The 24,353-nt window shown below is 42.4% G+C and overlaps 1 protein-coding gene and 1 long non-coding RNA gene across 5 annotated transcripts in view; one reads left to right on the plus strand and one right to left on the minus strand.

The window, feature by feature from the left end:
* adamtsl7 (ADAMTS-like 7) overlaps positions 1 to 24,353 on the plus strand; it is a 409,793-nt gene that overhangs the window by 319,661 nt on the left and 65,779 nt on the right. The gene's annotated exons all lie outside the window — the stretch shown is intronic.
* LOC125458084 (uncharacterized) overlaps positions 1 to 24,353 on the minus strand; it is a 57,701-nt gene that overhangs the window by 3,114 nt on the left and 30,234 nt on the right. Inside the window, exon 3 of the long non-coding RNA XR_009447212.1 lies at positions 2,017 to 2,136. This is a non-coding gene — a long non-coding RNA (uncharacterized LOC125458084). The remainder of the gene's footprint in view (positions 1 to 2,016; positions 2,137 to 24,353) is intronic.

Genomic DNA, 24,353 nt, shown 5'->3' on the forward strand with positions numbered 1-24,353 from the left:
ACAATATATCCTTCTATTCCTTACTCCTTTGTGTGTGCTCTGTAGCTTCCACTTAAATCTAGGTGGTGTGAAAATTATGATCGTTAGAAGGCAGACAAGGAACAAATTGAAGACATTCGGCTGGATTTCCACCACAACAGAGAGCCTTTCCATTTATAGCGAATTTGGCAAATCAGAAGTTCTGCCCTCAAGAAAATGGCATGCTCCATTTTCATGTGGATGGGAATGAGGCCAGGCCGTGTTTAGGACATTCAGTCATATTGTGGCAGCTGACCATAGAAAATAGAATTTGCTGCTGTTCCTGTGTGCTTATGATGACCTGGGTGTCTGCAATACAGAGTTGATTTGGAAGGTGTGCCTCTGTGCTCAATGGAATTGTTTGGTAAGGCAGGGTACCCTTAAGAAACATGATGTGTCCCTTTGAACATAGTCTGTGACACCTTTTGAGAGAGACCCATTGGTGAGATAAGGTATCCTTTGGGAGATAGTAGGAACTGCCGATGCTGGAAAATCTGAGATAACAAGGTGTAGAGCTGGATGATTACAGCAGGCCAAGCAACATCAGAGGAGCAGGAAGGCTGACATTTTGAGTCTAGACCCTTCTTCAGAAAAATGTTTTTTTTTCTGAAGAACGGTCTGGACCCAAAACGTCAGCTTTCCTGCTCCTCTGATGCTGCTTGGCCTGCTGCATTCACCCAGCTCTACACCTTGTTATCCTTTGGGAGATGTCAAGTTCCTTCAGGGAGAAGTAAGGTGCCCATGGAACTGTTAAAATAGACCTGAATGTAGGTTAACAAGTGCATATACTCATTAATTGTCAAGTTAATTGGAATTGTCAACAGATCTGTCAAATTAACCGTTAAAATTATGAAAAGAAACTGTCGTGAAGGGAACTGCCAGAGGTTGTGAGGAGACCTTTCAAGAGGAATTGTCAAAAGTGTCAAGGCATTTTAAATGTTTATGTTTTAAGTTTTTGGAAAACATCCCAAGAGTGTTTAAAAAGCTTTACTTGTTATTTTGTTATGTCTGTTGATGAAAATTGTTCATGGGATATTGACCTCACTAGTTGAGCCAGCATATATTGCCCATTCCCAGTTATTCTTGAGGCCGTAGTGCCTTCTTGAACCTTTGTAGGCCTTGTTCGACTGCTCCAAATGGTTATTGCCCCCTTTGAAGTGGGATTGTAAATTCTTATATTTGTTGTTATAACAGGATTGTGGAGTTGGAGGAAGTTAAATATATTTTTTCATGAACAAGATTGTTTTTCTTGAAAATATAATAAACTCTGCAGTTGACGCTCAGAACTTTAAATTATTTCTTCTGAATGCTGGTTCTGTGATCAGCCTGTGGTTTTACTGAATGAGTTGGCATAGAAGGTCGAAGATCAAATGGTTGATCGTGGTGTGCATGGGTTAGATAAGTTGGCACCGAGTTGATACAAAAGTTCTAAAGAGCTGTAAAGTTGAGCGCAGGACCATAGGTTGGCATGGAATGTATGAGGGGTATTGGAAACGGATACAGTTCTCAATAGCAATAAGAGTAGGCCATTTTGCCCATCCAGCCTGCTCTGTCATTTAAAAGAATTATATTTAATATGGCATGAGGAGTGTGTGGGAAGGGTGAGGGTTGTGCAAGGAAAGGCTGGAAGGCTCTTTTATTTTTCTCGGTGCTTTTGTTTTCTTTAAAATTCAACACCATGCCAGTTTACTGACTCCCACACCGCCTCTGCACCTCCAAGCGTCCATAATCATTGTGGGGATGCCCAGTTCGACTCGCAGTAACCCTTACCATCCAACAACAAAAATCTCAGCTTCTGGGACACTTTCTCCCTGAGCCAGGAAGTACAAAGTTCACGATCTCAGTGGACAGTGAACACATTTCAGAATGAACTAGACAATGTAATGTTTTCTTTCTAGAACTATCCTGGAACATTCCTAGTACATCTGTAACTATTTAAGTACATCTGTCAACATCTCCTGAAATTTTGGTCTCTTTCCCACTTTTGCTTTCACTTACCTATTAAAGTATAATTAGATGCCACAACTGTATGAAATTTATGGATTTTTGTACAACAGCTTTCATCTTATCCTTGTGTAAAGTTGAGTCCAAGCAAGCTGGCTCATGTAGGTTTTTTTTCTGTTTAATTTGGAAAAAAAACAATATTATAAAATCTCTTGGTATGGGGTGAGGTTTCAGAGGTACAAGTTTTCAAAATAGACATAATGTCTTAAATGTGGATTGAATCAGTGCACCAATGTATGACCCTGGAGTCCTCTCAACCAGTTCTGTTATTGTGCGACCATTTGTCAAGATTATACTAACAACCAACATGGTCTGTGACACAGTGGGGGTTAGTGCGGGCAGGAGAAAAGATGAGTGCTGGATTGATTTGCACCGACAGCATGAAGTGGGTTCATAGCCTTCCAAGTCCCTGACCTCGACCACCTTGAAGGACCAGGGCAGTAGGTGTATTGACATCACTATCACCTTCAAATTTCCATCCAAGCCTCACACCATCCTGACTTGGAACTTTATCACCATTCCTTCAGTGTCACTGGGTCAAAATCCTAGACCCTCCTAACAGCACAGTGGGTGCAGCGACACCATATGGACGACAGAGGTTCAAGAGTCTCCAGAGTATCCCCTACTTCCCCTACCCTATTGAACTGAATGCTCAGGACTGCACCTTTAGACTCAAGATCTCACCAACCAGGCTGTGGGAGCCCCAATTATAAAAGTGAGAATAAGCACCTGGGGTACTCTGTTACTCACCCAGCTCCCTGCCCAGGCCAAGAGCAGATTCCATTGTCCGTGATGAAGCAAGGCATCAGTACAAGTTACTGAGCAATGGGAGTTTATTTCTCAGCACAATGTATGGTAGCTGCTGATAGGTCAACATAACCTTTTGTCTTCTCATCTATGTCACGCTATGTAATGCCAACCAAGCTTTTAAAACCATTGTAAAACTGACGGAGAATGACTTTGTTTAATATATTTAGAAATATAACAATAAAGTAAGGCCATCTGATCCATCTTTTAGGCCATATGCTTGCAAATAAGAAGCTACGCTCCTGGAGTAAAACACTCAATTCCCATTACTGATAAATGTAGGAATGTGAAGAAGCAGGTCCGAAAACCAGCAGAAAATTGAGCTCTTTTGATCACCAATGGTCTACTCTTACCTCAATCTCTCAAGACTGATTCAAGGCCACACATCACCTAAGGAGGAGCTTGCACATATCAAAGCAAATCAGATAGAAACCTTATCTGTTTCTTTGAACATAGAGTGCCGGTAACTCTTTTCTTTGGAGAGAAGAGAGATGCTGCATCTGACTAGCAGATAATTTGTTAACAAAACTTTGAACGTTTCTGTTGGCTTCCACAGCTCCTCCAGGGAGCAAAACTATTATGTACAAGTGACGTCAACCTCCTAAGGAGAGGGAGAAAATATTTTCTTTTACTGTGGCCTACATGACCTGGTAGGAATAACAAACAAGCCAATCATGAGTCTTAGAAAATATGAAGCATATTTATTTTCTATTATTCATTTCTGTTAAGCAACAACCTGTTCCTTAATACTAAGGCATTAGGCAAAAAAAGAGAAGAATGTAGGCTATGTGCCAGAATATAATGGGGATTTTAAATGAATAACTGCGTGCAGGAAGATATGGAGGGACACAGGAGGAGAGGCTTTTTACGTTGATGCTCCAGATATCATCAGGGAATTAACATTGGACAATTGCAAATTTCCAAACCCAAAATTTTGAATCAAATTATTTTAACGCATTAAAAATCTTGATCTGGACGGCTTGTGGATAATTTTCAAATGCAGTGAAATTGCAATGAGTCAACATTGTATAATGCCAAGTCAAAATGATCAACCATTCCCATTGGCAGCCGAGGAAATGCAACAGAAAACTGCCTGTGATGTTCTGTAATTCTGACTGGGAACTCCACATTACTGAACTTGAGCACATTTTTCATTTGTCCATGCCAGCCATATAGACATTGTATGACTGTAGAGACGTTCCTGGATTTCCACTGCACTGCAGTAAAGACGTTTGACTCCAATGAGTATGTGGTGGACTGTATCAAACTCCTTCAGGTAGACACCAGGCAGAAGATGATTTATAAATTTTTTCCAGAGCTAAATACTGATTTTTATTTCAATGCTTTTTACTGTATAAGATCAGGATACTGAAAGATGTGAACAAATAGAAAAATGAAGAATTGAACATGATAAGTGCGGGAAGGATGCTCCCAGGGAGTCCACACCAAGCCATTTAGAACTGAGATGAGGAGAAATTTCTTCACCCAGAGAGTGGTGAGCCTGTGGAATTCTCTGCCACACAAAGTGGTTGAACCCAAAATGTTGAATGTTTTCAAGAAGGAGTTAGAAGTGGTTCTTAGCTTTAAAGAGATCAAAGGGTATGGGGAACAAATGGTAACAGGAGTTGGTTGATCAGCCATAATCATATTGAATGGCAGACTTAAAGGACTGAATGACCTACTCCTGTCCCTATTTTCTATGTTTACATGAAATAACGACAGTTTTCACATATTTAAGAAATAACACGGTGCAGAGCTGGAGGAACACAGCAGGCCAGGTAACATCAGAGGAGCAGGAAAGCTGATGTTTTGGGTCAGGATCCCTTTTCAGAAAAATTGGTCCATTTCTGAAGAAGGGTCCTGACCCAAAACATCAACTTTCCTGCTGCTCTGCTGCCTGGCCAGCTGTGTTCCTCCAGCTCAGCATTGTTACCTCTCACTCCAGCTACGGCAGTTCTTACTATCTCTTTTACATATTTACCATGTCATTTGATTTTTGTTTGTGTTTTAATTCCCTAGACAGCATTTTTAGGCAAATGAGTTTACGTAGGGGGTTCTTAGCCTTTCTTGAAGTTCTATTTAACATGAATTTGTGGCTGGGCTCCCAGCAGTTCAACTTACTGTGATTTTACTGGGTGTTCTGTCATTGTGCAACACAATGCACCAAACATACAGAAATACACAAAGTTGCCCTGAATTATAGCTGGCAGTGGTTGCCCCTCCCTAATCCACCATCCTCTGGTCCAATATCTCCTGTGGTCCAGTAGTAGTTCCTGCACTCGCAGATAAAACAAGGATCATTGGCTGCATGAAGACTCGGTGCTACCAGAGCGAATAGAATTGTATTGGCAGAATATGAGAACATAAGAAATAGGAGCAGGAATAGGCCATCCGGCCCATTGAGCCTGCTGTGCCATGAATAAGATCATGACTGCTCTTTTCATGGACTCAGCTCCACTTACCTGCCCACTCAGCCTTCATTCCTTTACTGTTCAAAAATCTGTATTTACCTTAAAAACATTCAACAAGGTAGACTCACCTGCTTCACTAGGCAAGGAATTTCACAGATCCACAACCCTTTGGGTGAAGGAGTTCCTTCTCAATTCAGTCCTAAATCTGTTCTCCCTTATTTTGAGGCAATGCTCCCTCATTCTAGTTTCACCCACCAGTGGAAACAACCTTCTTGCTTCTGTCTCATCATTTCATAATTTTATATGTGTTTCTACAATTCCCCGTCATTCATCTAAATTCCAATGAGTATAGTCCCAATCTACTCAATCTCTCCTCATAAAGGCAGTCCTCTCAATTCCCAAATCAAGGAGTAAAACTCCTCTGCAGGTTAAAAGATCATCTGTATACTGGAAAATAACTTTTTTTTTACCTCAGTTTGTGCCACACCTCACTGTTAACATGCCCTCACCATGGCATGCGACCTTCTGTGGCCCAGAAAAAGTTCCAAATTCAGGGCTGCGGGATTCCAGAGATATGACCTGGTGCAAATTACGAGCAAATTCATGCAAAGAAGTGAATGCCCGTGCTGAGTCAAAAAGTAATCAAGTTCATTACTGTAAGCTAAGTACATTATAGTCTGCAAAATAATGAGGGCAAAATAGAGGATTAGGGTTGCAGGAAATTTGGAGAGGTTTGCAGGAATGATATCTGTTAGAATTAGAGTGGGAGCTGATTGAACTGTCTCGAAGCAGACTGCAGTCGGTTTGTGGTAAAAAGAAAATTGTCAAAGGCTCCTTGCTACATCCTGACTGATTCTTTAATCGATGTGCGGATCATATTATGGTGAAGGTTCAAGGCTGGATCTGGTTAGGTCTAATGAGGCAGGGTACTGAATGCCAGTACATATCCCTGAAAATTCTTAAATGGCTCATTTTAGAATAGAAAATAAGAAGTAAAGTCAGCAGCTGGATGAAAAGAGATTCAAAGGAAAATGGCAGAGATACTGACCATTGCTTTTCAAGAGCTGTTGGAACCATGAATTGGGTCAAATGACTGGGGGCGAATGAATAACACTGTTCAATAAAGGGGAAGCATGCTGAGGGCCAGAAAAAAAGTGCTTTGGCAGTCCAAACAGGAGAGTTGAGCAATTTTAACTTGTTGCCTCCATGCTACTGGTTTGCTGCTTGTTCAAAATAGCGGAGGGGAGGGAATGGGAAACCAGCAACATAGAAAGGCTTAGTCACCAGCTGCAAGCTAAGTGGTGCAAAAAGAGAGTTTAAGGAGGAACGATAGTGAAGGAGAGGATTAAACTTTTCTTGTGCAATCCAATAGAACTCTCCTGCTCCTCTTGACACCGCAAGCAAGGTTTTGAAATGTTTTAAAAATCTCAGACTCTCCTGCTCCGAATCGTCTCCCTAATGCCTTCATTTACCGGGAAATCCATTACAACTTTCCCGTTCAGATGGAAACTGTAGCTGCACCTTTGGACCCTGATCAGAAGATTTGAAGAAGCTCTTCACTAGCTTAAAGCGATTACTCGCTGAACCTGCTCAGAAGATGAAGCTAAAACGGAAGATGAAATATGCCAGAAATCACTTGGCGACATCTACAGAAAGAAAAGGAAAGGTTAATGGGCTTGATTTTCAATTCAGAGTCTGGAACCTGTCACCCCGATCATTTTCTTGTCTGGACCCCCCCACATTACATCTTCAAATACATTGGGACCAGATGTGAGCTTAGCATCCAATTAGTAGCGTCTAATGCTGCCAGGAGAGGTGAGCTGCCCATACAATACAGTAGTCAAAGGCTGAAGCGGCCATGACAGGTCCTGCAGTTGCATTGTAGAAGGAGGGATGAGGGCATCAGAGGACTACTAGCTTCATCCCTCATGGAAATAGACAAATGGATGACTTAAAAGGTACTGCCCCCAATCTCTCTCAGTCAGCTCGAGTGGCAAAAAATATGTTCAGAAAATATTTATCTCATTGTTCACGCACATTGAACCTGACAACTCTGTACGAACATGGTACAGACTGTCCTGGTTTATTGATTCACAGATTAAAACTCATCTTCTGGCCCTCCCTGATCTATTCAAAAGCTCCTCAAGGGCTTAAAGGAAAGGTAATAAGAGGCAAGCCAGTTCCCAGGTCCCAGCACCATCCCTTTGAAAATAGCACGTTCCAGAGACACAGGGCACGGACATGTCACCTGGGGGCTCTATTTTCAAAGCTCATCCACTCTAGTTCTCACACCCCACCCCCCCACCTCCCCACCCAGCCCCTGTCAGTGATTGTAAACCCCAACCATAAGCTTTGCTTCCAGCCTCCTGCGGGGGAATTGCCTGATTTGCTGGGCATTTTCTGTCTTTATTTCAGAATGCCGCCATCGAAAACCAGAGTCATACAGCTTGAAACAAAGCCTCTCAGTCCAACTCCTCCTTGCCAACCAAGTTTCTAGAACTAAACTAGTCCCACTTGCCTGTGTTTGGCCCATATCCCTCTAAACCTTTCCTATTCATCTACCTATCCAAACGTCTTTTCAACTTTGTAACTTTACCAGCACACACCACTACCTTTCGCAGTTCGTTTCACACATGAACCACACTCTGTGTGTAAAAGTTGCCTCTCTGTTCACTGTTAAATCTTCCTCTCACCGTTAAAATACGCCCCGTGGTTTTGAACTCTCCCACTCCGGGGAAAAGACCTTTGCTGTTCGCCTCATCTATGCTCCTCATGATTTTATAAACCTCTATAAGGTCACCCCTGAACATCCTAAAGGACCTCAAGACACCTACATCACCCGCATTTTTAGTTGGCAGTCAAGTAGCATTATTTACATAACTATCTTCTTTAACCGTTCCACTTGTTGCTACGTTAGACTTGAATTTTGATTCAGTGTGGCTGGTTTGTTATGGGAAAGGATTGAACTAAACTGTAGCCAAGTATACAGATGGTTAAGTCTTTTGCCTTTGCTGCCTTGCCTTCTATCCCAGTTCTCCCTGTCTGACCCTACGTCTGATCACTGCCCACTTGCTGGAAATCAGTCGGCGTTTCTGTTACAGTGTAGGATTCTGTCCCACTTTTACAAAGGAGTTTTTTACAATATACCCAACAAAGTGAAAGCTTTGGACACTAAAGGGCAAAGTGCATTTACTGCCATAAACTGAAGACTGAAGTGCAGTTACTAGCACTTCCCTACATTGTAAGAGATTACATGTCAAAAGTAATTCATTGGGTGTGAAGCACTTTGAGAGACCCAGCTAAGTCACCATGTTAAAGTAATTCCTTTTTTTCTGAAGATTCTCACAGCAATATGGCAGCAAGTTCTGAAAAGTGACTGAAAGTAGAACATGATTTTCTTAATAGATGAATTGATGCCTATGTCTCAAGACTGGAGTTGTTTAATAGGCAACATGTGATTATAGTCTAATCAAGGTTGGAATCTGAACAATGGGTTATTTCAGAATTTTGACATTCTTCATTTTAAACATCAACTCCTACAATTGCTATTTAACACATTACTGTAGAGTCACATTATTTTCTTTACCTATTGAATGTGTGCAGAATATCAGATCATTCCTTCATTTTATATAATCTGTCATTTTGCTTTACACATTGAGTGTGCGACTTGTCTTATTGTAAAACTATACAGATGTGGTATATTTAAACATAGCTTGTGTTGGAGATGTCAGCCAATTGGCTCCTAAGGGCTACGTTATTTCTTTAATATGGAACTCATAAATTTAAGAGTGGAATATGATGTTTTGCAACGTAAAATGGGTTTTTTGTAAAACCAATCTTAGAAATGACCAACAAGAAACTAAGGTTTCTTTTCAGTTTGGCAGTCGAACCATATTGTAATTTCAATATTCTTTGGCCTGTTCTCAGTCCCTGAGCAACAGAGGAATGCAGCTGGATTATTTTGATAGCTTTTTTTTTCCTTAAGATGCCAAATACATCCAAAGTTGGGTAGGTTACAGTCTACATTTTGGACAAAATGAACTCACCTCTTAATGTTGCAGAAGTATGCGTGGCCTCAGTTAAACCCTTAGTTTGACATGAATCAATAATGTAAAATTTGAGCTAATAACACAGTACAAACACTACAGACAATTAACAATAAGTTCTGCAGGCCCAATCCTAAGTATTATTATGAAAAGCCAGGTAAAGTTCCAAGGTCTGTAGTCACATAATCAGAAAGTCTGGAAACAAGGTCGTCAAATAGTTTGTGCCACTGAGTGTTGCTTGTGAACCGTGATTATATGAGTGGGTTGGTGCGATTAAATACTAGGACTAGACAGTTTGACTGTATTTTTATGTTTTTCATTACCTATTTGGCTGGTCTTCATTGCACGTTTGTCAGAATTAGTTTAAAACCATTATCATAATAATCTTGAGGTGTGGCGGTAATGGATAACAAAGAAATCCTATTTCACAAATTTAAAAGTCAACATTTCGATTTGCAATATCTTTCATTTTAATTTTGTAATACTTTATTGCTGTCTCCAAAGCTTTTGCTTTGCAAACATCAGGACAAAGGCAAGAATGCCAAATTCAAGTGAACAGAACAATTTACACAAGAGAAAAGGGTGCTGATTGGTTGCAAATTCTCATTGGTGAAGATGTTGCCATAGAGAAGGCACAGAAGCTCTCTCTACCGGTGTTCCTCCTCCACCAAAGCCTCTGTATCACCTTGAAGTAACTTGGAGGACATGCATTCCCATGGTACAGTTCTACCCAGTTAGATTCACTTCCTGCATGACCTCCAGTAACATTTCTCTTTAAGAGGTGCAAGCTAGCTTTAAGCAATGCAGACTAGTTTTTTTTTCAATGCTAGGAGTTTATAATTTTGGGCTCCCTGTAGATTCCAGCACTGAATTGTAATCAACACTGTTTGTAGCCTGAGGATGAAATGATGCCCACATTTAAAACAATGACCAAATGTACCACACCCATTTTTGGGCCTTTTAGTAACACATTCTACAAGCAGAAAATGGAAATTTCAGGTACACTTCTTTTTCAAGGCTTCATTACATTATCATAAGGTTTCAGAAGCAACAGATTACGCTTGAATTATTTACCAAATCTGTGCCCAAAGAATGTACACAGATACAAAAAGCTTGAATTTCAAAGCGTCACCAAGCAAAAATCCACAGGAGAGACTTTAAAGCTATTTATCATTTCATAATTGTTGGAGTATTAACAAGACGGCAATTGACAATAATAAATAAAACATTTCCAAAATGTCAGGTGACTGTGGACTTTCAGATAACACTCAAAAATATAAATATATCAAACTAAGTGGATGAGCTAAGGAATGGAAGGTAAATGTTAATGCAGAGGCACACATAGTGATGTTTTGCAAATGGATTTACACTGAAAGGTATAAAGGGAAAAGATTGGATTGTAATTCTTGAAACTATTAATTTAAGATATAGCATTACAACTAATCACCTGGTAGCCGCATCTTGAACGTATTTAAGCATAAATTGTAGAATCATAGGAAGTACAGGACGAGAAGAGACTATATGAAACTAAGATATCACAAGTGCCCGCTCCCTCAAATATCAACCTAAACGTCTTGGTTTTGTTTTCAAACAGTCTATGCTTTACCTTCCAGCAAGCTCGAGAGTAGGCTTGATATGTTACCAGAAATTTTACCAGGCTAGGTGAGTGGACGGATGCATGGCAGATGCAGTTTAATGTGGATAGATGTGTGGTTATCGACTTCGGTGGCAAGAACAGGAAGGCAGATTACTATCTCAATGGAGTCAAGTTAGGTAAAGGGGAAGTTCAACGAGATCTGGGTGGTCTTGTACATCAGTCAATGAAAGCAAGCATGCAGGTACAGCAGGCAGTGAAGAAAGTTAATGGCATGCTGGTCTTCATAACAACAGGAATTGAGCATAGGAGCAGAGTGGTCCTTCTGCAGCTGTACAGGGCCCTGGTGAGACCGCACCTGGAGTATTGTGCGCAGTTTTGGTCTCCAAATTTGAGGAAGGAAGTTCTGGCTATTGAGGGAGTGCAGCGTAGGTTCACGAGGTCAATTCCCGGAATGGCAGGACTATCATATTGATGAAAGATTGGAGCGACTGGGCTTGTATACACTTGAGTTTAGGAGGATGAGAGGGGACCTGATTGAGGCGTATAAGATTATGAAGGGATTGGACACTCTGGAGGCAGGAAGCATGTTTCTGCTGATGGGTGAGTCCAGAACCAGAGGACACAGTTTAAAAATAAGAGGTAGGCCATTTAGAACAGAGTTGAGGAGAAACTTCTTCACCCAGAGAGTGGTGGATATATGGAATGCTCTTTCCCAGAAGGCAGTGGAGGCCAAGTCTCTGGATACTTTCAAGAAAGAGATGGATAGAGCTCTTAAAGATAGTGGAATCAAGGGTTATGGGGATAAGGCAGGAACAGGATTCTGATTGTGGATGATCAACCATGATCATAATGAATGGTGGTGCTGGCTCAAAGGGCCGAATGGCCTACTCCTGCACCTACTGTCTATTTTCTATTGTCTAAATCAGCTAAATCCTTGTCAGGTTCCGCAAAGCCACTGGAAGCATAAAGACAGGATTGGTGCATTGCCCTGATACCACCATCTCAGCCAATTCTATGGCACCTACCCCACCATATTATCCTCCCAACCTATTCCTGGGGCACAGGGGAGCGGCAGAAAATCCTGCCCCTCGTGTTTTCAGAGAAGTTTGAAGAACCGGACGCTACATCTTTTTCTTGTTCCCAACATGATGCTTCTTCATTCACACTGAACCAGAACAAGGAAAGAATTTGCGTATAGTTTATAACTTGCATGACTTGAGGACTTTCCAAAGTGCTCCTCTGCGAATATACCTTTTCAGAATGAAATAGGAATTTTAAAATCTCGTCACCAAAAAAAATGCATTTATGCAGCAGTTTTCATGACCGCTGAGCATTACAAAGCACTTCCTGCCAATTAAATATGTTATTTGTGTAATGTTTCAGTTAGGAAATGCAGCAGCCAATTTGCATCTAACATAGTCTCAGAAACAGCAATATGATAATGCTTTGTTTGAAGGAACCCTGTGATGTAGTGTTAGTGGCCCTACTTATAAGCCACAAGACTAAGGTTCAAGTCCCATCTGCTCCAGAGGTGTGTTATAATATCTTGGAGCAGGTTGATTAGAAGATAGAGTGGTTCACTGGTTAGCACTGCTGCCTCACAGCATCAGGTTTGATTCCCAAAGTTGGGTGACAATTGGTGTGGAGTTTGCATGTTCTCTCCAAGTCTATACACATTTCCACTGAGTGCTCTGGTTTCCTCCACAGTCCAGGGATGTGCAGGGTAGGTGGATTAGCCATGGTAAATGTATAGTTATGGGAATATAGTTGGGGGCTGGGTCTAGTTGGGATTAGTGCAAACCTGATGGATCGAATGGTCTGTATCTGCACTGTGGAGATTCCATGATACATTTAAAAACAAAAGTATGGATGAACTGCTTGTGGTGACCTATGGACCTAGGTGACTACATTTACCTGATCAACCACCTGTACCTAAACAGCAGAAACCTCAGCTTTTTCAGGAGGGTGTTTCTGTGTAATAAGGTGATCTTCCTTTGGGCTAGCTCATCTGCCAAAATATCTAATTTTCCAAGTGGCCTACATCCCTCCTTCTTAACCACTGGGACAACTTTATACATTATCAGTGCTAGGTAAAAACAAACTGTAATATTGCTGTAGTTATTTCTTTCTGCCTGCTACCACTAGGGGCAGGAGTGGGCAATTCAGCCCCTCGAGGCTACTCTGCCATTCAGTACGATCGTTGCTGATCTCATCCTGGCCTCAAATCCACCCTCCTGTCCGCTGTCCAAAATTGCTCAACTCGTCACTAATTTAAAATCTATCTGCTCCCTAAATTTGCTCAATGCCCCAGCTTCCGCCACACTCCGGGGTGGTGAATTCTACAGATTCATGACCCAATGGGAGAAGTAACTCCCACACAGACTAATTCTCCTTTTATCACACGCCATTACCCCTTTAAAAATCACTGCCTGCATCATGTTTTGTGCCAGGTGCTCTGGAAGTGAAACACCACAACAGCGGATCCCCTGGCAGCTGTATTTAAAAGTGGCAGCAACAGTAAGAGGCAAGCTCCTCCAGGACTACCATTCATGTGCAGTGGTCCCTCGTAATTAAAAGAGGACAGCCTAGTTGTCCAATTTAGTGTGACCTGTTCTACCAGCTGTCTGCCTATGCCAGTACAGCCCCATTTCTGGCATTCTTGTGAAACCAGGCTTGGAGATAATTTCCTTGAAATTTAGTCCTTTGCATTGTTGAATAAAACTTATTCTTAGCCTGCCAGTGATGTTACCTCGTGAACGTTTAACGCAATAGCACAGTGCTTCCCAAACCTTTCCCCACTGTTACTGACTCTCAAGGCTTGTTCCCTCCTCAGGGTGGGGGTGGGGTGCACGGGAAAGATTAAGGGGGCCTGTGAGACAAGATAAGGGTCCATGAGTGTGAATAGAGGCCTAGGTGGTCTGTGTGCGCAGGTAGAGGTCTGTAAGAGAACGTAGGGACCCATGTGTGTGAATAGGAGTCTGTGAGAGAGAAAAGAAGGCCCATGAGTGGGTGTAGGGAGCTCTTAAGCGTGATAGGAGCCCTTGAGAGAGTATAGAGGACCCATGATAGTGGATAGGAGTTCATTAGTACAGATTGGGCCTAGCGAGTACAGGGGCCTGTTTGAGCAAGTGAACAGTTCAGTTGGAGCATGGTAACAGCCATTCCTGGCTCATAGCTCAGGATTACAAGAAACAGCTCACCCCACTTGAGCTCCCAAACCCATTTTGGCCAACGCTGCAATAATGATAAGACTCCCAACTTGACTCTTTGAAGAAAGGAGCTACGATTATCCAAAGAGGCTTACAGTTCACAAATTGTGGTTTTCATTTGGGACTTTACAATAGTTTTAATTGAGGTTCAAGTTGCAAAGGTACACCACATTCCAGTGGACTCAAAGTTCTGCGGGGGGGTATAATTTGGAATTCTGGGTAGTCTCAGCAGACATGTGTCGGTGTTTCCTTGCAGAGCTGATGTTAACGTGTATCCAGATGCTACATTGATTCTGCAAACATTCACATTCCAAACAGTGACGTCTGGACTCAAATCCAAACAGGTGTGAGCTGTTTCCACATCAGTCTAGACTGGTGCAATCATTTATTTTTTTGATAGTCACACATAAGGGAGAAGCGGTGGCTGGTTTGCAATGGAAGGAAACTCCTGCAGGTCTTTCAGGAAAGAGAGAGAGAGAGAGAAAACAAAAAGTGTTCTAACAAGAAACACATTGCAGTTCCAAAACCTTTGAACATGATTTCGAAAAAAGATCCACGTGTAGGAAAATTGGGACCTTGCTCATCTTCCTGGGGAAAATGGATAGCTGAAAGCCCCTGAAAGGACACGAGGAACAGGAATGGGCTTTTTGGACTTTGAGCCTCAGTTCCATTTCTCTGGCATAACCTTTGACCCTCTTGTGGACCAGAAATTTAATCTATAACCTTCCACTCAGGTAAAGACCAGATCTGCCCTCAATGGATTCAGAGATTGTTTTAAAAAGATTGATTCACACAATGTGTGCGTCACTGACAGCGCCCAGGACAGGGTGGTGTAAGGGTCACATGGTACACTGTTATCTCAGGGTCCAGTAACCAGACCTCAGGAGTCCAGGCCAGGACCAGAGCATGGTCCTTGTGGCTTCTGTCCACGGCTCTGGTTTCTGGTCAGGCCAGTATTTATTTGCCGGCCCTAACTGCCCTTTGAGCAGGTGGTGTTTGTTGTGTTTGTGGTTTACCAGAACCAGAAATAGAAGATAAGGTAAATGGAGGGTAAACCAGAGGAGCAAACACTTTATGCGCATCCTGTTAGCTTCACAGTCGCTCTTAGACTGCCCCTCCAGGTCATCTGACCCACTCTCTTAAAGGGGCAACACAACACAACGACAAACATAATACATTCTTTCCCCTTTATTTCAATACTCCCCTTGTTAATATATATACATCCAGCAATTATAGCTATTATACAACCATTGTAGCCAACATACATACATACATTGCCAGGAATGTACACTGAAAAGAAAAACGAAAAAAAATGTTTTTGTGGTCTACATTTGACACAATCAGTCTCTCAGGGGGATGGTGATTCCTAGAAAAAGATTTCCTTGTCTCAGGAACCCTTTCTAGTATAGTCTCCCAGGCTTCCGGAAGCTCCTGTTTTTCCACAGAAACGTCCCTCTCTGATTGGCTATTGTTTCCCTGTGACATTGTTGTTCCCTCCCTGCTTATGGCCCACCTAGCTCGAAGACACAAGGCTCAGTTGACATCTGTGGTCGCACCTGGACCAGCTCGGTATTCTCAGGGACCTCCTCCCATTGGTGAGGTGCAGCGACCAGCAGAAATATTCACAGCAGTGAGGTTCCCGCCTTTCTGACATTCCATCCTTCTTGACTTCTTTTTAACACCTCCCTGGTCTCATCTCACTGCAGAAAGTCAAACATGATTCTCAGCTGGTGGTTGAACATTAAGGATGCTGTTGAACACTGGGACATTGTGTGTGGTGTGTTCCTGAACATACTGAGGAACATGTCCGAGTGATCCCTCCCCTTGCAAGGCTTTTAAGGCCTATTTCAAGGTTTGTACAAATCTCTGTGCCTGGCTGTTTGTCACAGGGTGATAACGAGGCTGATCTCACATGCCTGACTCCGTGATTATCCAGGTACTCTTCAGACTCTTGTGCCACAAACTGTGGATCATTGTCACTCACAGCGTGTTCAGGGTTCCCGAACCTGGCAAATATTTCATCCAGTTGGTCTGTCGTTGATCCCACTGATACCAGATTCATGACCGCCACCTCAGGCCACTTAGAGTGGGCACCCATGAACAGTAGCAACATTCATCCGTCTGCTGGTCTTGTAAAACTGAATGAATCTGCTGCCATGGTGATTGAGGTCATTCCCATGAGTGAAGGGGTAATAACGGCAGTGCCTTACTTGCTAATGTGCAGACTTCGCATGATCCTGCCTTCTCCTCCATCTGGAAGTCCACATTCAGTACCAAAAGTAGCTCCTGGCTATCTCCTTCATTAAGACCACTCTGGGGTGCCCTCCATGCACTTGTTCTAGCACCTTTCAACCCTCATGGGGTTGGAATAACAAAGTGCATTCTCTACATTAAGTTAATACGGCCAACTCCCACCTCCTGAACGGGGAGGGCACAATTCTGGGCAGGTTCTATGACAGATCCTCCCTCACGAACAAGGCCACCACTAGGCTCAAGACCGAGTCATCCTGTGTAGCACTCCACACATGATTTGCCAACACTGGTACCTTGTCTTCCTGGAAAAATAATGTTTAGGTTCCGGTCAAGAACATCCTTACTTCCTGGTAACATTGACAAAGCATCTGAATTGCTATGCTCTCTGACAGTTGGTATTTGATTTTATTCAGGCAGGCCGACAGAGGCAGTGCCCATCTCTGCAGGCATGCTGCCACCATTGATGGCATTTCTGTATACAGGCCAAAAATGAAGGTCTGTCAGCAGCACAAAGTACCTGCCGTAAAGGAAATGGCTGAACTTGTTAACACCAAAAACGATGCTCAATCCTTCCTTTTCCACTTGGGCACTCTGGTCTGTGGTAAGGCCAGCATTTATTTCCAAGCCCTGACTGCTCTTTGAGCAGCTGGTGTTGAACTGCCTTCTCGAATGCCTTGCTAGGCCATTTCAGAAAGCTGTCAGGGGTCAGCCACATGTAGGCCAGACCAGGTACATTTGGCACATCTCCTTCTCTAAATGAAGTTAGTGAATTGTTTGAATTCGGTAGTTTCACGGTGACCCATACAGGTGTTATCATTTTCCTTCGGCTATTTTATTAACGCAATTGAATTTAAAATTCTGAAGTGGCATGGTAGGAGTTGAGGTCCTGAGACGAATCTATCGAGGCATTCCAGTGCAACAGGTTCATGAAGTGGCTGCCTCAGAATTGAATGGGGGTGTTAAATTGACACATTCAATCCTTTGAGCATCTGTCTTCTCATTATATTAGGTGACAGTCAGTCATATGGAATAGATAGTAATACAGAACGGCCAATAACCTATGCATTGGAGCTGCAAACTGTTAGTGTGGTGGCCTTTAATGAGGTGCATTCTTCTCCATATCTGTATTTCACCTTTCCTTTGGAGATTTTTCAGTGACATTATTCTGTAGGTAGCCTTTTTTCCCCCCGAGCAGTAATCCATACAGAGCTTCAATAGCAGAGAAAACAAGTGTTGTCAGGCACTGCCAGTGCCAGTTAGCTCTCCAAATGACACAGAAGCAAAAGTGAGCCATTATCGAACCTGCTGATGCCATTCAATGATATCACGCCAGATATGATAATCAACTTTCCCATCTTTTCTATGTGACCCTTGATTCCTGTGCAGATTAAAAATCTGTCTGCCTCTGCCTTAAATATACTTAATGACCCAACCTCAACAACCCTCTGTGGTAAAGAATTCATTGCCCTCAGAGAGAATAAATTCCTCTTCATCGTCATTTTAGATGTGTGACCCCTTCTTCTGACTTTATGCGCTCTGATCCTAGACTCTTCCACAAGGGGGAACAACTTTTCAACATCTACTCTGTCAAATCCCCTAAGAATTGGATATGTTTCTCCTCTCATTCTTGCAATTACAATGAGTACAGGCCCAACTTACTCAAACTCTGCTCATAATACAATCCCTCCACACCTGATGTCAGCAGAGTGAACTTCTCGAGACTGCCTCCGATGCCAGAATACCTTTCCTTAGTTTCCTCTGGGGAATGGAGCGACAAATGCAGACAACTAATGCAATTAACCATGCAAGAATTGTTTTGTGGAGGTAAGCTGCATTGAAATCTCTGGACAAATGTAAAACGCAATAGACATTGACCAGTTTCAACAAGGGCCTGCTTAAACCAGGGCCCATAATTTCCTCTAAGTCCTTAGGCAGAGACGAAGTTGATATTCCAAGGAAATTCAGGACCTAAGCAATATTATAAGGCTGACAAACTGGAGGCTGGAAGAACACAGCAAGGCAGGCAGCATCTGGAGGAAAGGAGCACTCAACGCCCTTCTTCAGGACTAGATGTGGAGGTAGGGGGAGCTGCAGATATAAGGAATGGGGGGGAAGGGGTAGAGTTGAACTGGTGGTGATAGGTGGACACTGTTCGCAGCTACAACCTGGTTGGAAGGATGAATCCGGTTGGTAGCTGGAAGGGAGGGTCAAAAGGTGGAAAGGAAAGGGGGTAGTGGGGCTGGAAGAGGAGGCAGGGGATGGGTGCGAAGGTTATTTGAAATTGGAGAACTCAATGTGGTGCCCTCTGGGCTGTAGGGTACCCAGGCAGAACATAAGGTGTTGTTCTTCAAATTTGTGTTCGACTTCGCCGCGAGACTGGTGGAGGCAGAGGACAGATATGTCGGAGGAAGAATGGGAGTGAGGAGTTGAAACGGGCGGTGACCGGGAGGTTATTTTGGGCATTATGGGTCAGGAGGGGATGCTCGGCAAAACAGTCACCATGTCTACGCTCGGTGTCACCCATAAGACTATAACCATAAGACCATAAAACATAGGAGCAGAAATTAGGCCATTCGGCCCATCAAGTCTTCTCTGGCATTTGATCATGGCAGATAATTTCCTCAAGCCTATCCTCCCCCTTTCTCCCCATAGCCCTTGATTCCTTTGATAGTCAAGAACCTATCTATCTCGGTCTTAAATGTACTCACTGACCCGGCCTCAACAGCCTTATGTGGCAGTGAATTCCATAGATTCACCACTCTCTGGCTGAAGAAATTTCTCCTTATCTCTGTTCTAAAAGGTCTTCCTTTACCTTAAGGCTGTGCCGTGGGTCCTAGCCTCTCCTACCAATGGATGCATCTTCCCAACTCTGCCCAGGCCATTCAGTATTCTGTAAGTTTCAATTAGATCCCCTTTCAACCTTCTAAACTCCAATGAGTATAGCCCCAGAATCCTCAAATGTTCCTCATATGTTAAGCTTTCTATTCCTGGGACCATTCTCGTGAACTTCCTCTGAACATACTGAAGGGCTAGTACATCATCCTTCCTGAGATATGGGGCTTAAAACTGCACACAATACTCCAAATGTGGACTGACGAGAGCCTTATAAAGCCTCAGTAGTACATCCCTGCTTTTATATTCAAGTCTTCTCAAAATAATTGCCAACATTGTATTTGCCTTCCTGACTGACTCAGCCTGCAAGTTTACCTTGAGAGAACCTTGGACTAGAGCTCACAAGTCTCTTTGCACTTCAGACTTCTGAATTTTCACCCCAATTAGAAAATAGCCCATGCTTTTATTCTTCTTACCAAAGTGCATGACCTCACAATTTCCCATGTTGTACTCCATCTGCCACATCTTTGCCCAGTCTCCTAACCTGTCCAAATCTTTCTGCAGCCATGTCACCTCCTCAATACTATCTGTCCCTCCACCTACCTTTGTATCATTTGCAAACTCAGCCAGAATTCCCTCAGTTCTTTCATCTAGACCATTAATGTACAAAGTGAAAAGTTGTGGTCCCAGCACTGACCCTTGCGGAACGCCACTTATCACTGGCTGCCATCCTGAGAAAGACCCCTTTATCCCCACTTTCTCCTTTCTGACAAACAGCCTATCTTCAATCCATGCTAGCAGCTTGCCTCTAATACCATGGGCCCTTATCTTACTCAGCAGCCTCCTATGTGGCACTTTGCCAAAGGCCTTTTTGGAGCCCAGGTAGATAACATCCATTGGCTCTCCTTGGTCAACCCTGCTCATTACTTCTTCAAAGAATTCTAGCAGATTTGTCAGGCATGACCTCCCCTTGATGAAACCATACTGACTTTGCCCTATTTTACTACATACTTCCAAATATTCAGAAATTTCATCCTTTACAATGGACTCCAAAACCTTACCCACGATCAAGGTTCGGCTAATCGGCCCGTAATTTTCCATCTTTTGCCTTACTCCCTTTATAAACAGGGGTGTCATGTTAACAATTTGCCAGTCCTCTGGGACGCTCCCTGATTCTAGCGATTCCTGAAAGATCACCACCAACGCTTCTACTATCTCAACTTAGAGAAGACCACATCAGGAGCAGCAGATGCAATAGACTAGGTAGGAGGAGATGTAGGTGAAGCTCTGTCTCACTTATAAGGACTGTTTAGAGTCTTGAACGGAGGTGAAAGAGGTGGTGTGTGGGCAGGTGTTGCATCTTTTAAAGTTGTAAGGAAAGGTACTGGGTGGGTTAGAGTGGTTAGTGGGGAGTGTGGCACAAACTAAGAAGTGGCAAAGGATAAAAAATAAATTAGAAAAATAAATAAATAAAAATTGCTGCATTTCAGACCTCTCTTGCCCTCGTGGGGACAAAAGGGAATAAATTGGAAGAATAAAGGAATAAAAAATTCAGAATTACAGTCCTTCCAGGCAGCAAAGACGGAGCAGATGAGTCAGCACTGGGCTTTGCCCCCAGACTGCACCAGGCTTCACCTCAAGACCTTCGAGGATGGAGGCCCACGCGGGCTTCACTTCGAGGACAGGATGTCTGCAATGAGGCCAGGAGTTTGCTATGGCTTCACCCTGGACTTCGCCAATGTTGCACAAGGATGGGAGGGAAGAAGAAGAAACAGAAAACATAAAAAAGAGAAAAAATAAAGACAAGAAACAGACACAGCTCCAGCTCAGGAGCCCTACTCCACCACCATCTTGGATTTTGTGCAAATCCTTAAATTTGAGAGATTTTAAACTTTCTAAAATTCAGCATTCTATACAAACCTGTGAAGACCTCATTTCTGAAAGTGTGTGCAAAATGTCCTCCAGCATAGCATCAAAAAAGTTCAGTGTTAATGCGAGGAAATAAGGATCTGTGATGGAGGCTTTTATTAGAAAATTTGGGTACAATTCACTACATTTGAACCAATGTGCATGTGGGAGATGCTGATCATTAGATGTTTTAAATCATCCGTGACATTATGACTTATTAAAGATGCTAAATACTTTAGTTTGTAGGTGTAGAATTTAAAGTGCCAGGATGTCTGGGAAGTGGAGCTTTTAAAAAATTGTTTCTGTTCAGACTCCCTTTTGAGTTTTGGTTGGGTTTCCAGTTCCTAAGAATTGTGATTAATACTTGACAATATCCATAAATTCTGCATCTGGGTTCCATATCCTATTTTCGTAAAACTGGCTGACCTTTCTAATGTTTGTCAAAAGAAAAGATCTTGTTATGTGACAGTTTGCTACTCCTGTACATGGCCCTCAAGTTGTTTACAGTACTTTTTTTACAATTATGGGATGTGTTTCAGGAAAGTGTACTCTATTCTGAAAGTGTTCCTTCCATTGAAATTTGCCTGGCACTATAAGAAAATTGAGTTAAGAAGCGGTGACCACACCAGGCAAACACATCATTCAAAAGCAACTTCCTATAAAATTTACAAGTTCCAATTCACCTCGAGCATTGCTCATCGTAAAATAATTCTCAATGCATTTACCCAGAGCAACAAAATTAAACAAGCAGAGCCATTCACTGATGGATTATCTGGGGACTTTTTTTTCCTGATATTTGTTTTTCTTTTAAGAAAAGATTAGGTAGAGACTGAATTTTCTGCTGTTACTCCAATTCAAGTGGAAACTTTCAGGTAAATTAGGTGGAGAGGGTTAGGCTCACATCCCTGCCCTGAACTCCAGTTTTTTTTCCCCATGACCCAACAGATAACTCGCTTGTTAGCCTTGCTATGCTCTTTTGAATGAAGGCCATCCATTTTTCTTGGATGATAAGACCCAGATCCATGCATATAGCCACCTGCTCATTGGCATTGATGTCAAGTGTCTTAATTCACCAACTGAAGGGCCTAATAGAAGGCTGTTATTGGTCCAGTGTGGCTGCAGACACATTTGTTGAATATCTTGACTATCTACAAAGCGTTCAGTGAAACCTCTTGTGTTGAATTTTGAATGTTTCTTCTCTATTTAAATGAGTTCCTACCTCAAGTGGTGCTGCAGTGAGTGGAATCAGAGCTATCACTCCTGCAGGGCGAAACTGATGGCTGAGTGCCAGAGTGAAGTCCTCAAGTTGAGGCCTTTAAATAGATAATTTATCTTCTGGAATCCTCACTCACTTAGCCACATCGATAGATGAATGGTGGGCGGGGTAGGTGTTAAGGGAGGGGGAGGATAGATGACAAGTCACTAATGGTAGTTTGATGCAAAATTATTGTCTACATAGCAGAAAATATTAATATGTGCAAACATCAAATCCCCTGAACTACAATAACCAGCAAAGAATGTTTCAAAACCATTTGAAAGATACTCTGTCTGATTCTTGTTCTGTGCTAAAGTCAGCTGCGTAGAGTTAATCCCACGAAGGAAATTCAGGCATGATTCATACTCCGTTGGTAACAAAATATCACAACTGTAAACAGAAACTTGTGTGTGTGTGGTCGATATACATGTATATATGGTGTGTGTGTGTGTGTGTGTGTCTGTGTGTGTGGCCTATTTATATATATGTATATAACATACATAAATGTGTGTCTGTGTGTGTACATCCATACATCTGTGTGTTAGGGTGTTCCTGTCCATATATTACATCTGTGTGTCTGTGTGTCTGTGTGTGTGTGTGTGTGTGTGTGTGTGTGTGTGTGTGTGTGTGTGTCAATGTGTCAGTTGCATCTGTTGTTATTCAAACTATCTTGTTCATTGCTAGAGCAATCTAAAGCAATCCCACTGTTATACTGAATAAAAAACGGAAGTTGCTGGAAAAGCTCAGCAGGTCTGGCAGCATCAGTGAAGAGAAAATCAGAATTAATGTTTCAGGTCTGGTGACCCTTCCTCAAAACTGTTATACTGTTTCCCCAAAGCCTGGTGTTTTCCCCTGCTTCAAATGTTCACACGGTTGTTTTGTAAAAGAAATGCAATAGCTACTGTCTCACCTATTCCCTGGGTCATAGGATGGTTCAGCAGCCCTTCGCATAAAAATATTTGTCCTCAAGCTTCCTTCTTTCTCGGTAATGATTTTAAATAGGTGACTCCATGTCACTGACTCCCTAACCAGATGTAACAATACTTTCCTTGTCACTCTGGCAAGTATTTTAAAGGTTTTAAAAAACTGAATTGAGCTTCATTTAGTTTTGATTCTACATCGAATGGAAATAGTCTACTGATGTTCTAAAGTAGATGCTAGATAATCAGGTAAGAGAGAAAGGAATCAGATTTCTCGACGGGTTTAGATAAAGAGGGTATGAAGAGGCTGAAGTGAAGCATAAAAGCTTTTGCTTTTATATTTCATATTATATAACATAACCTTGTTGATTCTGTAGCTAATCTTTAAAGACATATTTATTTACACAGTTTCACATTATAAACATATATCTCCTAACTCATGAACCAGAGTTTTATTCTTTGTCCATTTACAGAGGTTTGAACGAATTTCTGGTTAATGCCCACAGTTTATATGACTTAGGGTCAGTGGCTCAGTGATTAGCACTGCTGCCTCACAGCACTAGGGACCTGGATCCGATTCCAGCCTCGGGTGACTGTCTGTGTGGAGGTTGCACATTCTTCCCGACTACGTGGGTTTTCTCCGGATGCTCTGGTTTCCTCCCACAGTCCAAAGATGTGCAGGTTACATGAATTGGCCATGCTAAATTGCTCATAATTCTCAGGACTATATAGATTAAGTGTGTCAACCATGGAAAATGCTGGGTTATAGGGTTGGGGGATGGGTCTGGGTGGAATGCTTTACCGGAGCTCGATGTTGGGCTGAATGGCCTGTAGTGATTCTATAATGAAGCACAATTAACTCTAAATCTTTAGGGCCAAACAGCCTGCTTCTGTGGTGTAAATATTTGACAACAGCCATCAGTTCGATAAAGGGCTATATGACATCCATGAAAAATTATAACACTGTAGATGTTGGAATTCTGAAATAAAAACAGAAAATGCTGGAAATCCTCAGCATAGTCAGCGAAGAAAGATACATTTTGGGTCAATGGCTTTTCATCAGAACTAAAGAAAGTTAGAAGTGAACTAGGTT

Source organism: Stegostoma tigrinum, chromosome 1, assembly GCF_030684315.1.
Source record: "Stegostoma tigrinum isolate sSteTig4 chromosome 1, sSteTig4.hap1, whole genome shotgun sequence".
NCBI classification, from domain to species: Eukaryota; Metazoa; Chordata; class Chondrichthyes; order Orectolobiformes; family Stegostomatidae; genus Stegostoma; species Stegostoma tigrinum.